We start from the raw sequence: 13,914 nt of genomic DNA, 5'->3' as shown, positions 1-13,914 counted from the left end.
AGCCATGACCTGAAGTTCTACCTTACGGCGTCCCACACCATGCTGCAAAGAGTAAACCCCCCTCCCTCTTCAAAACATTATCAGGATGCTTCCTCTTCCCAGGTCGCTAACGTACTCGCTGGAGATGGTTACCCGGGTGGTGCAAAACCACTATTCATTGCTGAATATAACGCACGCCATCCACCAGCAGTCCATGCTTCCTAGTCACGGCACTATTCCAAACGCAGCCATTTGCGTTCAAGTGTCAGGCGTCTTGCCACGGTTCGCGCTGCTTCCCCCATCGGAGGTTCGAGTCCTCCCTCGGGCATGGGTGTGTGTGTTGTCCTTAGCTTAAGTTAGTTGAAGTTAGCTTAAGTAGTGTGTAAGCCTAGAGACCGATGACCTCAGCAGTTTGGTCCCATAGGTACTCACTACAAATTTCCAAATTTCTACTTACGATGCTGGATAAAAGTGTGTGTGACGTAAATACGACCACACACGGCAGTAACACAGGTTTCGCAGAAATCTTGCATACCGTACATCCACGCTTTATGATTTAACGTGAAACCACTACTGGCGGAGGTGCTATCTTACGAAACGTATTGCGAAAGTTATTATAAATATGACTGATAACAGCAAATTGTACTTCAAATATTCGCAACAGCCACGGTCCCTCCAGTCCGAAAATTTTCGTATCGTTATGTATTGATGATGATGATGAAGTCCCATACTCCTTGACAGAGCGTAGGGGAACGATGTGGGAGACACGCACCGCCGTACTAGGCAAGGCCCTAGTCGAGCTGGTTTGACATTCCCTTCCTCCGACCGTGATGGGAATGAATTATGATGATGAAGACGACACAACACCCACTCATCTCGAGGCAGGTGAAAATCCTGGACCCCGTCGGAAATCGAAACAGGGACCCCGTGCTCCGGAAGCGAGAACGCTACCGCGAGACCACGAGCTGCGGTGTTATACGAGTAAAAAAGTCCCCCGCGTCTTTTTATCTGCCTGTATGTGAGATCTAATATCAGAAACGACTACAGGGACTTTTATACGTTTTTAACTAACATATACACTGATTCAAAAGAGAGGCGAGTTTACAAAAATACCAAAATTTCGTCATAATTGGCTGAATCACGGTGATGTTTGCCCATTAAATTGTGCCTCCTGAGTACTCTCCTGGCGTTTGCTGCTTAAATCGTTTCAGCTATACTCGAACTTGGAGTTAATATTCAGCCCCTTAAGGCTGTTCTCTCAATCTCAACCATATCTACACGCGGTGGCCGCAAGCAGTATACGCCAGACAATTCGCCGTACCATAGATACTTCGTGCTAAACATGCGAAATCAGGATGTGTGGCTAGCTTGAAGATGGAAGCAATATTATGCTGAAGTCGCTCATAGATGAATGGATGCTACCAAACTGCAGCGATGAAGATTGCTAAACACCAGAATTTGAAGACCTGCTCTTGCAAATGCTAATTAATGTTCATCTTTTCTAAAAAACAGTAGGTTTTGGTATTATGTTTTTATGGTATTGAATATACACAGGTACACTACAAAAAGAAAGTACGTAAAAGTTCGTCACCTTCTGTTATATGAACTGTAATTTATCTACATAAGAGAAGCGGCGTAAATGATGTTCTGTCATGACTTAATTACAAATGTTTTGAATAAACAGGTGTTAGACGAACAAGATATGCTCAGTACTTCCGTCACACGACAATCCATTAACACTGGATTCGCTTATTGACTGTTTTCTGCGTCCTGAAGTGAGCTCGTTATATTTTTCGCTTCATATATTCCTGCAGGAGACAGGATTGTTCAAAGCATTCTACTCTGTATTCACAAACCGGGACCGCACACGACTCGCTACCTTTTGTTGAGAGATACATGGACCGCTTGTGTGGCAGGCTGAGTGACTGCAGTACAGGGTTTCGGAAATTCCTGTTACAAATTTCCAGCTCTTGTAGAGAGGAGTGAGTAGATAGTATTTTGAATTGCAACGCATGTCCCGAAACGTACCATTTCATTGCCATAACCATTTGAAAGCATGTTGGTAACGCGATCACATTTACGAGTAATTATTAGGCGTAACCCAGTACACCACTTTTTTACAATTCCACTCATTAATGGTCGCGTATTCGTTGACGGGTTTTCATCAACGTGATGCAATAGGTCTTCTTCCAGTTCGGATGCCATGAGTTTCTATGGAGCACTACAATCACGCCTGCTGACAGTGAAGGTACCCCTTCTCGACGCTGTTGCATAATTGTGGCAAAAAGGTCATGTGATGGAGTCGGACGTTGTGGAGAACGATCTTGATAAAGACGACAAGCAGCTCTTTCATTACTGTGAGCTTCGCCATCCAGAAAGATCATGTCGGTGAATTCTGCAAACATGTACCCAACAATGTTGCTCTAACACTCACAGACATGTGAATGAGACTCGAACCAGCTCAGAGAGGAAAGACTGACGTCATATGACAATCCGACATAACTACCCCCACCATGACTACCCTGTTGCATACCTCCTAGCAAGCATGTGGCACGGAAACAGTACGTTTCCAGACATGAGTTCCTGTTCAAAATTTTAACTACTCATTCCTCTCTCCAAGTCCCAAAATTTTGTAACGGAAATTTCTGAACACGATGTATACAGATTGTCCCACTTATCATGACCACCACAAATAACTTTTTGTCCAGAAATACACTAAGATATGTATCAAGAATAATATGCTACAATGGGGACATCAATCGGCACAATTCCGTTCGTTGTGGCTTCGTTCATAACGAATACATGAAGAGCAGTAAGCATTTTTTTATATAGCGTCCTGTATTTTTTATTCGGTAATCCTTTTCTGCTCTTCAACACCTGACCGAAAACGTATCTCAACATACTACACACGTAAACACGGCATTTCGTAAAGCAGCGCACGATTGACGTCCCTATAGTAACGTAACTAGTCCACATAATGGAGTTGGCGGTAAACAGATGGAAACACAAGCGATATTCGATAATTATATCATTACCTTAAAGCTGAACATTTGTGTGTGTACAATACACGCCAGTGAAGATATGGATTAGATTAGATTACATTAATTATTCACTCCATAGACGCTAACATTCTGCGTGGTGTCTGTTTGTTCTATATCGTGTCTCCCTACCACTTTCGCGCAACGACGCTCTGAGCGTGGTTTTTAGGGAACTGACTAGTTTGAACCTGGGACCTGTTGCTGGTAAGGAGACGTCAGACCAAATATGACATGTAGAATTCAGAAGAGTTCATTGAGACTAGCGATAATGTAACCAAATACTTAATGATTTCAGCGTCAGCTCCACTGCACTCCCTGTAAAAGAATCTTAATACTAACTAAATTTAGTGGAAGGGGTTCAAGGCTTTCCTATTTTTAGTTACCTGGTAAAATAACGTCGAAAAAGCAGTTAAGTTTACCATTGGAAATTTTATTCTACTCACAAAACATTGTTTATAAATTGCACTGTTGATAAAAGGAAATGTTTTAATACAGGATGGTAAAAACCGACTGCGTTCAACAAAAATGTGAACGAATATTCCCTGAATGGGTTTCCAAATTCTACAATGGATCGAAGGATGACCTATGCCATATCACATCTATAATCTAGGTTTAAATTAAGTTTCACAAAAGAGAAAACTATCAAAATGGTCTACAGTGACCCTCAATTATCTTTAATTACTTATCTAACTTGTCGTAAATTACAGTGGCTGATGCGGCTTCTCAATAACTATATAACAGAAAAATCATTGTGTTTCAGATTTTTACTTCAAGTGGCAAATGTGAAAACCATGAGCTTTAATTGACGATCGACACTAGTATTACGCAAAAAGGGGATGTAACAGATGAGACTTCTGCAGTTCTGAGTGAAGCCTTATGCGCTCAAAAATGCGGCATTGCGTGCATTCATTACTTTGTCGGTGTTCGTCAGGGGGCGGCGGACAGCACAGCTCCGCTCACCTCACCGTCTCGGAAGCAACTCTGCTCTAACTTCTCCTTACTACAATTTACTGAAGTTGGTTTAAAAAAACTATCTGGCTGTGTTTTCATCTGACCAATCAGGGTCTCAATGTTAACCTTAAGCTCCGCCTACAAAAATTCTGTCTATCCAATGAGAAACGTTATACTTTTCGTGGTGGGGCAATGTTTTTAAAGTGTGGAACGTAACAGAGACGCGAAAAAGTCTCACACTAAAACTTGCAGCTGGTGTGGTCCTTTTAGCGTTATCATAAGATCTATACTGTTCTTCTGGAGGGCTCTAGCTTTTAACGTGGGCTTGGGGTGGTCCTAACGTAACAGAGACGCGAAAAAGTCTCGCGCTAAAACTTGCGGGTGGTGTGTGGTCCTAGCGGTTAGCTGGCGGCGTGGGTGTCCATCCCTTATCGTAGGGCCTTCCAGCTTAACACGGTTCTGCTCTCGGCTTCTGTTCTCGTTTCTCCCCTCAGAACTGCATCTGTCACACTGTGGGAAGGTATGACATGCATTTAGGCATTCTTGTGTTAGTCTGTGGTATTCCATTTGCTCACTCGTTACTCGTATTACTTTGGTTAATTTAATGTCACAAATTATTCGGAGCTATGTGACATACTACTGGATTTGCTTATCATGTCAGGGTTTTCATGGAAGGTGTTGTATTTGCCTGACACCTTACATATCACCACCCTTCGAACTTAATTTTTGTACTGAAGTTAGGCAATGGATGAATTGTTGTCTAAGCCAGTCAAAAATTATTCCGTTATCTAAATTTTGTTGCCTACTGTTCAGCCACATTATTCTGGTGCTATGCTAGTTTATATTACTAATCTATATTTTTATATTCTTCCACATTATTCTCAAAAATGTCAAGAGAAGAATATTTTTATGCTATTATTAATTTTTAATTATTTTCTTTATTTATTTAAGTGTGAAGTTTGTTTTTTAAGAAGTTTGTTATAGAAAGTGAGGAGTCTTTCACATCGATTTTCTTAGAAATAAATTTTTTTTATAAATGTAGTAATTAAGTAAAATCTATTCATAACACATTTTCTAAATATCATGTACAAGTAGAATGTTTTTGTTTCTAGACACTCATTTCAACATTGTTACACTAACAAATAAGAATTAATTCCAAGAATTGCTTTGACAAAGGAATATACATACACAAGTCTTGAGATATTATCCTAACAAATGGTACAAATGTTAAAAAACAGCGAAAACATCCAACAAGATAATTTTTTATTCTTTGTTTTTATAAGAAGAAAATAAGTAAAATATAGTTATTCTTTTATTTTTATGAGGAGAAAATAAGTGGCATGTAGTTTTAGTGTTAATTATGCCTTACTTTTGTTCTTTATATACTGTCCATTTCAGAACTAATGACTTATTTTTATCGATAGTCTATTTTTTACTTAAGTCCATAGTCAATGACTGTTTTTTCTTAATTAGCTGTCTGGTGTGCTTAACTTATTTTGTTTTTCACACATTTCTTTTGCACAATTCGTACATCACATAATTTGATTTCACACATTCACACAATCCTATGAATGTTTAAGCATGAGGTTGGCAAATGTTTTTGCACGAAGGTGATGGACTTGAGCTAGATGGATGTGGGCAAGTATTTGATGTACAGCTTCGTTCGTCGTTCCTTGTTGGCTTTGCAAGTGTGTGTTGCTGTTGTGGAGGTCCCATAATGGAATGGAGCTGTGAGTACAGAATCTCGTGGTTTACTGGCTTTGTATGCATGAAAGTCATCGTTATGTGACGCTGAAAGCGGTCGTTTTTGGTTGTAATACTTCGCAGACGAATAGTTTACAATAGGATAGGGATTTGGGAAGGTATGTCGTCTATTCTTCACCCATCTTCTTTCTTGGTCTCAATCTTGCAAATCTTCAACTTCTGTTCTTCCTGCTTTTTCTCTGCTTCTTACTTGCTTCTTGGTTCTTCTCTGGGCAGGATATGGAAATATTTATTGATAATTAGTCGCTTTGAAGTTCTCCTCCTAGTAACAGTTTGATAAATGGTTTGGACATGTCATTTCTACTTTGTGGACATTTTCTTCAGTTTCGTGCATCAGCGTGCTGTTTAATAGCGGTAGTGTGACTTTTACACATATTTTTTTGCCAGTGGTGGCTTGCCCAAGTGGTCTTCTCGTCGGGCCATTTTTTGCTCACTCCGTTCATTCGAGGCGCTTAGAGACCCTTCCGGCGTTTGGCGTCCCGTCGCGTCTCTGCAGGGCTCTGCCACTGTGCGGCTCCATGCTCCGTCCCAGCAGGGTTCCGCCTAGTGGGCAAATTTATTGCCCACTTTTGATACCTTCTCTTGGTCTCGCTGTCCTTTCCTTTCTCTTCACGCTTCTGCCTTGTAGGAATCGTGTCTTGCTAATTACGTCCTTTTCTTTCTTGATACTTCTCACGTTGCAACTAGTGGGTTGTTGCATCTCGTCCTTGCTGGAGTTTTTTACAATGGTTCTTACAAAAAGTTTTACTTATAATAATCTAACATATGTCTAGTACCTACATTGTTTTATGCCTTTTTTAAAAAGCTTTACAAATTTTGGCACCCTTTCCATGTTACAATTCTAAGGTATTTTGAGTCTTAACTTCTACAGAAATCCTCAAATTCGTTTATTTTTTATTTTTTGCGTAGTGTCTTGGTGTATAGCATTTTAGTATTTCATGCTGTTAGAGTATCTACGTTTTATCCATTCACTTTAATTTATGGTACTATTGGTGTTATTTTTGTTTTTGTTTTTATTGAAACTACTTCTTTTTCCCACCTTCTTCTCTCTTCATTCTTCTTTCTCCTGACGATCTTATCTGCAACATAATCTTGAAATAGTGTGCTGATTATCTACCAGTAATAAAATTAATCTTCAAACTTTTTGATATGGCTCACATGCTGAAGTCCTAAGGTTTTGCCTGTTTTTGGGTTCATTAGTTCCGCAGCATTATCATAAGCAATTTGGCTAATTATGACAGGTCCTTTGTATGCAGCGTAAAACTTATGTATTTTGTGTTTCTGTTTCCTGGAGAGATGGTGTGGTTTTACAAATACTTTCTGGCCTACTGAGAATGTTCTTTTAATTGCTGTTCTATCTCCTCTTTCTTTTCTTTTAATGGCTGCCTTTCTGATGTTGCAGAGTGCTGTTTCTATGACTTGTTTGTGCTGTCTACATGGTACAATAGGAGATCTAACATTTTCTCTGGTTATGTTTGGGGGTTCAATATTTTTATGTACAGTAACTGGAGGTAGTAGTGTAGTGCTATGTGGCATTTCATTTATTACTTCTTGAAAATCTTTAAGGTATATATCCCAAGTGTTGTGTCTTTTGCCTGCATATAATCGGCATAAAGTGCCTATGTCCTTCATAGATCGTGCTGCTGGATTTACGCTAGGTTTGTACTTAGATATGTAGATGGATTTTATTTTGTGTTGTTTTAACGTGTTCTGCCATTGCACTGATTTGTATTGTGAGCCATTATCCGAAATTATTCGTTCCACTCGACCTACTTGTCTGAGAAAATCTTGTCTAAATGCTTTACTTATAGTAAGACCTGTTGCCCGTTTTAATGGTGTCAAGGTAACATATTTAGAAGTAAGTTCCAAAACGACAAATATGAAAATATATCCATTTTTTGTGCATGGGGGGGGGGGGGGGGGCCATCAAATGTGTTGCAGCTATTTGTTTTAATCTTTTAGGGATTATTGGAAACATAGGTGGTTTGGTTTGGAAAGTGACGTGTTTAGCCCTCATACATTTTTTGCGTTTGACTAATACTGTTCTAATTCGTCTTTCCATATTAGGAAAATGGCTTGTTTGTTTTATTTTTAAAAAGCATTTCTTTGGTACAAAGTGGCCATTACTTAAATGTGTATACCATATGTACTTATTAATTAGTTCATTTGGGATATAAATTAACCATTCATTCGTTGCAACATTTCGTCTAAAAAATAAAACATTGTTTTTTACGAGATGGTGCTGTCGAATGTCTGGAAAATCCTTACTTCTCCACTTGTGTTTGATTCCTAGTATTTCGGGATCCTTGTCCTGTTCTTTGCCTATGTTTTTCAATGCTGTCGTAATGTAGTTTTCGAAAGGTACTTGTTTCATTTAGTACATTGTAAACTGGTCTTCTGCTGCTTCCAAACCTATGTTACTGGATGCACCCTGTGGACATCGTATAAAGCATCTGCTAATACATTCGCTGGTCCTGGTATGTGTGTAATAGTGAAGTCAAATTCTTGTAGTATTAACATCCATCTGGCTAACCTCCCATGAGTTAGTTTGGCGGATAACAGAAATTCTAATACTTTGTGGTCAGTGTATACTTTTGTTTTTCTTCTGAATAGGAAGTATCGAAAACGTTGGAAGCCCCATACAATGGCCAATGCTTCCAGCTCAATGACTGAATAGTTTTTCTCGCTTTTTGTGAGTACCCGACTGGCAAATGCAATTGTTCTATATGATCTTAGCCCTGCCTGGTCGTATTCTTGGAATAAAAAACTCCTAAACCTGTTTTCGCCCTATCAGTGGCCATACAAAAATTTTGTGTTAGATCAGGATGTGCTAAAATCGGTGCTGTTGTTAGTGCGTTTTTTACTTTTAAAAATTCTTCATTGGCTTCTTGATCCCATACCCATGGCGTGTTTTTTCCAGTCAATGCACATAGGCGTGGTGTTGCGATAGAGTCGATCCAAATAAATTTTTTATAGAATCCGGTGAGACCTAGAAATCCTCTGAGAGTTTTCTTATTATATGGGGTACAGAATTCTTTGATTGCCGTTATTTTTTCTGGGTCGGGCATTACCCCTTTCTCTGAAATTATGTGTCCTAGAAATTTGACCTCTCGCCTTCCAAATTTGGATTTTGTTATATTTACTGTGACCCCATGCTCTTTCATGATCTGTAAAAACTGATTTAATGTGTCGTTGTGATGTTCCCAAGAGGGTTCTGCTATAATCACATCATCATATCAAGTAATTTTTTGTAAAATTTCAGGACTGAGTATAATATTAAATCCCCTAATAAACGCTGCTGATGATATGTTTAAACCAAATGCCAATCGTTTAAACTGGTAACATCTACCGAATACGATAAATGCCGTAAATTTTCTACATTCTGGGGCCAATTCTATTTGCCAGAAACTACTCCGTAAATCAATTGATGAAAATATCTTAGCACTATGGAAGTTTTGTATCGATTCCTCTAATTTTTCTGGGCGATCTGTCTCAGTGATTATGATTGTGTTGATCTGTCTGGAATCAAGCACTAACCTGATGCTCCCATCTCGTTTTTGTACAATATGGAGCGGGCTGGTATATGTGGAGGTAGCTGGTTCAATAATATCGTCATCTAACATTTTAGATATCTCCTGGAATACTTTATTCCTGTAGTTTAATGGGATTGTATGGGGTGGCACTCTAAATAGTTTGTGCTGTTTTACTTCAAACTTGTACTGAAAGTGCTTAATACTGCCAGTCTTAGGTAAAAATACCTCTGCTTTATCTCGTAAAATACCCTCTAATTCTCTTTTACTGTGTTCCGAAATACCTTGAACTTCTTGCAATTTTTCATCGATTTCTTTATGGACTTCTAACATGAGTTGAAGCGATTCCACCTTTTGTGCATACCATTCTAATTCTTCATCCTCTTTATCTCGCGTCATTCTTAATTGTTTGTTTATAACTGGTATTTCTTCTAATTTTAGCTTTTTCTCAAAGAGAAGTGTGACATTTCCGAATGTTACGCTACCTTTCCCCATATCTATTATCGCTCGTCTCTCATTTAAAAAATCTGCACCTATAATCAAATCTACAGTTAGTTTAGGTATAATCACGAAGTTGGCTTCGATCTTTTGACCTTGACACGAAAGAGTTAACCTCGTTTGTCTCGTAACTTCCGCAGCATTGTTTCTAGTAGGACCTCTTATTTTAATCTTACATGTTTTCAGAACTGGCAATTCCTCATTGGCATTACACTGCATGAATAAATTTTCTGAGATCGCAGTCAGTTCACTTCCGCTATCAATTACAATATTGACTGGGATATGCTTTACCATGGCCTTCACAATTGGTTGAATTTGAAAGGGTTGGTTCTGTTCTTCTTCTTCTTGCATCAACGAATCCTCCACTGAATCATACATGAGTCTTTTTAGGAATTTCCCTTGTGAATTCGAACTTTCTGTAGGATAAGCTTCGACTGCTACTTCTCTCTCTTTTATTTCCTCTTCTCTATTTCTTCCTTCATTTACGCTTTCTTCAACATCATCTACTTTTTCCTCATCCTCGTCTATCTTCTCCTTCTTCGTCGCTACTTCCACATAATCGTATCTAAATGCTCTAATAATCGCTTCATAACTTCCTTCATTATATACGTTGGGTTGTGTGCCCACTAGTAACTTATTTTCAACTTCTGTCGACTGCGCAGTATCCTCACTGAATTCGCTTTCTCTGGTTTCCATCTCAAATAGCTCTGCAATACTCATTACTTCGTCCTTTCCTCCTACATTCGTTGTGCATGCCTCTGGTAATTCATCTTCCTCGTCAGTATTCTCCCAATTAATTTCGTCCCAACACGACATTGTTATTTTCTTGTCTTCGTTTTCATCTGGTCCCTGCGGATTTGTTTCTTCCTTCTTCTCTTCTCGTGATGAGATTTTTACTTCTCTGTTCAAGGTGCTGCAATTGTCCTGGGTCGGTGCGTCATTCTCTTTGGCATGGGCGCTTAGCTGTCAATTCGAACGTTTATCGGGGTTAGGTGGTCTTACCTCCACCTCTTCTATCTGTATTCTCTTTTCTTGTTCAGCTTGTTGATAGTGGTTTCTTTGTTGACAATCTGTCGGTCTATTGGTTCTCCAGTACCCGTTCCGGTTGTCGTTATTCCTTCTGTAATAGTTGTTGCCGTTCCTGGGTGAATTATAGTTATTGCCATAACCGGTTGTTGCCGTTCCTGGGTGAATTATAGTTATTGCCATAACCGGTTCTTTGTTGAAATCTGTTGTCGTTTCTTGTTGCGAAGTTATCACATGGTTCGTAATTATTGTTTCTTCGTACTGTGTCTTGTGGATTCCACTGCTTTTTGCTTTCGTTTTCACGTGCGCTTCGTCTTTTTCTTGCGTCATCTTCCGAAAATATGAACTCTAGTTCCCTTAGAATACCTTTAAATGCTTCGACGTCATTGCCTCCGCGACCTACTAATGATTGCTGGTATTTCAATGGTAGCTTCATCGCGTATAATTTAATCAACTCTCCGTCACTGTATGGTACATCTAAGCATTGATTTTTCTTTGCCATTAATTCGAAAAATTTGACGGGACTGTTCTCTCCTGAATTTTCAAAATATGAGTTCTGTAATAATTCGTACTTCACTCTGTTCTGTGCTTCGCTGGACCAATATCGTGAGAGAAACTTCTCTCTGAAATCTTCGTACGGTCGGCATGTCACTGCAACTTTCTGCATGGTTTCTGCGACTGTTCCTGACATGTGTGCACATATAAAGTCTAATTTGTGTGCTAGCGACCAATGTTCTGGTAATCCTACTCGGAATTGATCAATAAAAGTTCGTGTGTGTAATGAGTTTCCTTCTCGAAAATGTTGAAATTTTCTGACTGTGAGGAAATGATCGTTGTCGTACTTCGTCATAGTTCCATATGAAATTCGAGATTCTTCGCCACTTTTGGTTCTGATCATTTCTCCCGTCGTTCTTTCCGGTTGTGGTAGATCCATTGGATATTGTCCACTGTAACTTTCGCCTACCCTTTCGTAGTATCGTTGGAGTGGTACGCAATAATTTTCTTCCATCGGTTGTGAGCGTGTAACTGAATGCATTGCACTGTACTCTTCGCAACCTGGCTTCCCATTGTCACGTATTGGTTGGGTATCTTGTCTGGCTAACCTTGCTGCTTCATTGCACGATCCAAACTGTCTTGAAACATACATTTGTGGTTCCGCATGTGTTTGTGATGACGTTTGTTCATCAAGAATTTTGAAACGTGTTTGTTGCTGTGCAGGTTGTCTGATTTCACGTATGTTACTTTCCGCCTGTGATTGGAATCGCAAATGCGTGATATCTTCGTTAATTGCTTGTTTTTCCGGTGCTGTTACAGATACGGATGTGGTTGCAGACTCAGTGCTTGTTCGATCCTGTTCGCTACGCTCTTCAATGGTTTGCAACAACTCTGTTCGCAATTTCTGAAATTGTCGCTTCGTTTGCGCTTCTATTTTGACTATGCGCTTATCATATCTTTTCAGCGCTGCTTTTGTGGTACGTTTGTGTAACACACTGTTTTCAACAACTTCACGCGCTGTACCTGCTGCTTGTCTAGTAATTACGTTTATCTGTTTCTCTAGTTTGTTGACCTCTCCCTGGGTGTTGTTACGTAATGTTTTGATCTCGTCCTGAGTGTCATTACGCAATGTTTGTACGTCCACTTGTACCTTGTCAATGTCTGTTCTCAATTGATTGTAACCTGTTATTAAGTTTCCTATCACTTCTCGAGATTCTTTTGCCTCGTCTTCAATATGACTTAGGTGTAACTGAATTTTTTTGTTTTGTTCTTTAATCACACGCATTTGTCTCGTGGTTTCTGCATTTTGTTTCGTCATTTCTGCATTCTGAATTTTAATTTGGTTCGCAATTTCTTTATTTTGTCTTGTCATGGTTTCCGTGATTAATTGTAATAATTCTGCCAGATTGGTGGGTCCTGTTGCGTTTTCTTCCAACGTCCAACGCTCTGTGTTTTCGCCCAAGTGTTGGTTCACAACCGATTGGATTGAACTGTGCTGTGACACGTTTCTGCTCGCATTCCTTGTACTCTGTGGTGAAGGAGCTCTGATTACTTGTACTATGGGTTATACGTATTCAAGACGCAAGTTAGAATCCTCATCGGCTGTCTCTCTACTTTCCTGCTGCTCTGTCGTATGATGACTTATGTTTTCTATGCCTTGACGTACATTATCCTCGTTATGGTGCGTTATATGTCCTATTTATCGCCATACTGCATCGTCTGTTGTACCGTCCTCTATTCTCTGTGCATTGTCATGCTGGGTCTGTACATCAATTCGGTCAAGGTCTCGATCTGCCATTGCTAATCTTTCCTAATCCCTTATTTTCTGTTTTAAAAGCAATTCACGCGCCCTACTTCGCGTCAACCTGCGCTCATACGATCTCACGCGTTTCATAAACTTTTTGTTCACACGACTTGACACTACCAAGACTGACAATCCATTCACTTACTTGTTGGGTCAGAACCAACTTGTCAACGATGTATCCGCCACCTGTGCGCTTGCATTGGAGAGAAAATTATAACAATATTAAAATTCATAACTTAATTATGTTATTGTCTCTGCTAGAATGTCTATTTATTGAATACTTTATTACTATCTATCGCTGCAATTACTGTTTTCGACTATTTATAACGTTCAAAAAAATTTTTTTTATTACGAAAATTTTTCAACAGGATATTTTTCTGACCTAGTTAGGCATGTGGTCAACCTTCAATCATGGTATTTTACCATTCTGGCAGGGTCGCCATTTTCTAACATTCTGCATGGTGTCTGTTTGTTCTATATCGTGTCTCCCTACCACTTTCGCGCAACGACGCTCTGAGCGTGGTTTTTAGGGAATTGACTAGTTTGAACCTGGGACCTGTTGCTGGTAAGGAGACGTCAGACCACACATGACATGTAGAATTCAGAAGAGTTCAGTGAGACTAGCGATGATATAACCAAATACTTAATTATTTCAGCGTCAGCTCCACTGCACTCCCTGTAAAAGAATCTTAATACTAACTAAATTTAGTGGAAGGGGTTCAAGGCTTTCCTATTTTTATTTAGCTGGTAAAATAACGGCGATAAAGCAGTTAAGTTTACCATTGGAAATTTTATTCTACTCACAAAACATTGTTTATAAATTGCACTG

This window comes from Schistocerca piceifrons, chromosome 1 (assembly GCF_021461385.2).
Source record: "Schistocerca piceifrons isolate TAMUIC-IGC-003096 chromosome 1, iqSchPice1.1, whole genome shotgun sequence".
In the NCBI taxonomy this organism is placed as follows: domain Eukaryota; kingdom Metazoa; phylum Arthropoda; class Insecta; order Orthoptera; family Acrididae; genus Schistocerca; species Schistocerca piceifrons.
Note: the sequence above shows the minus strand (reverse complement) of the source record.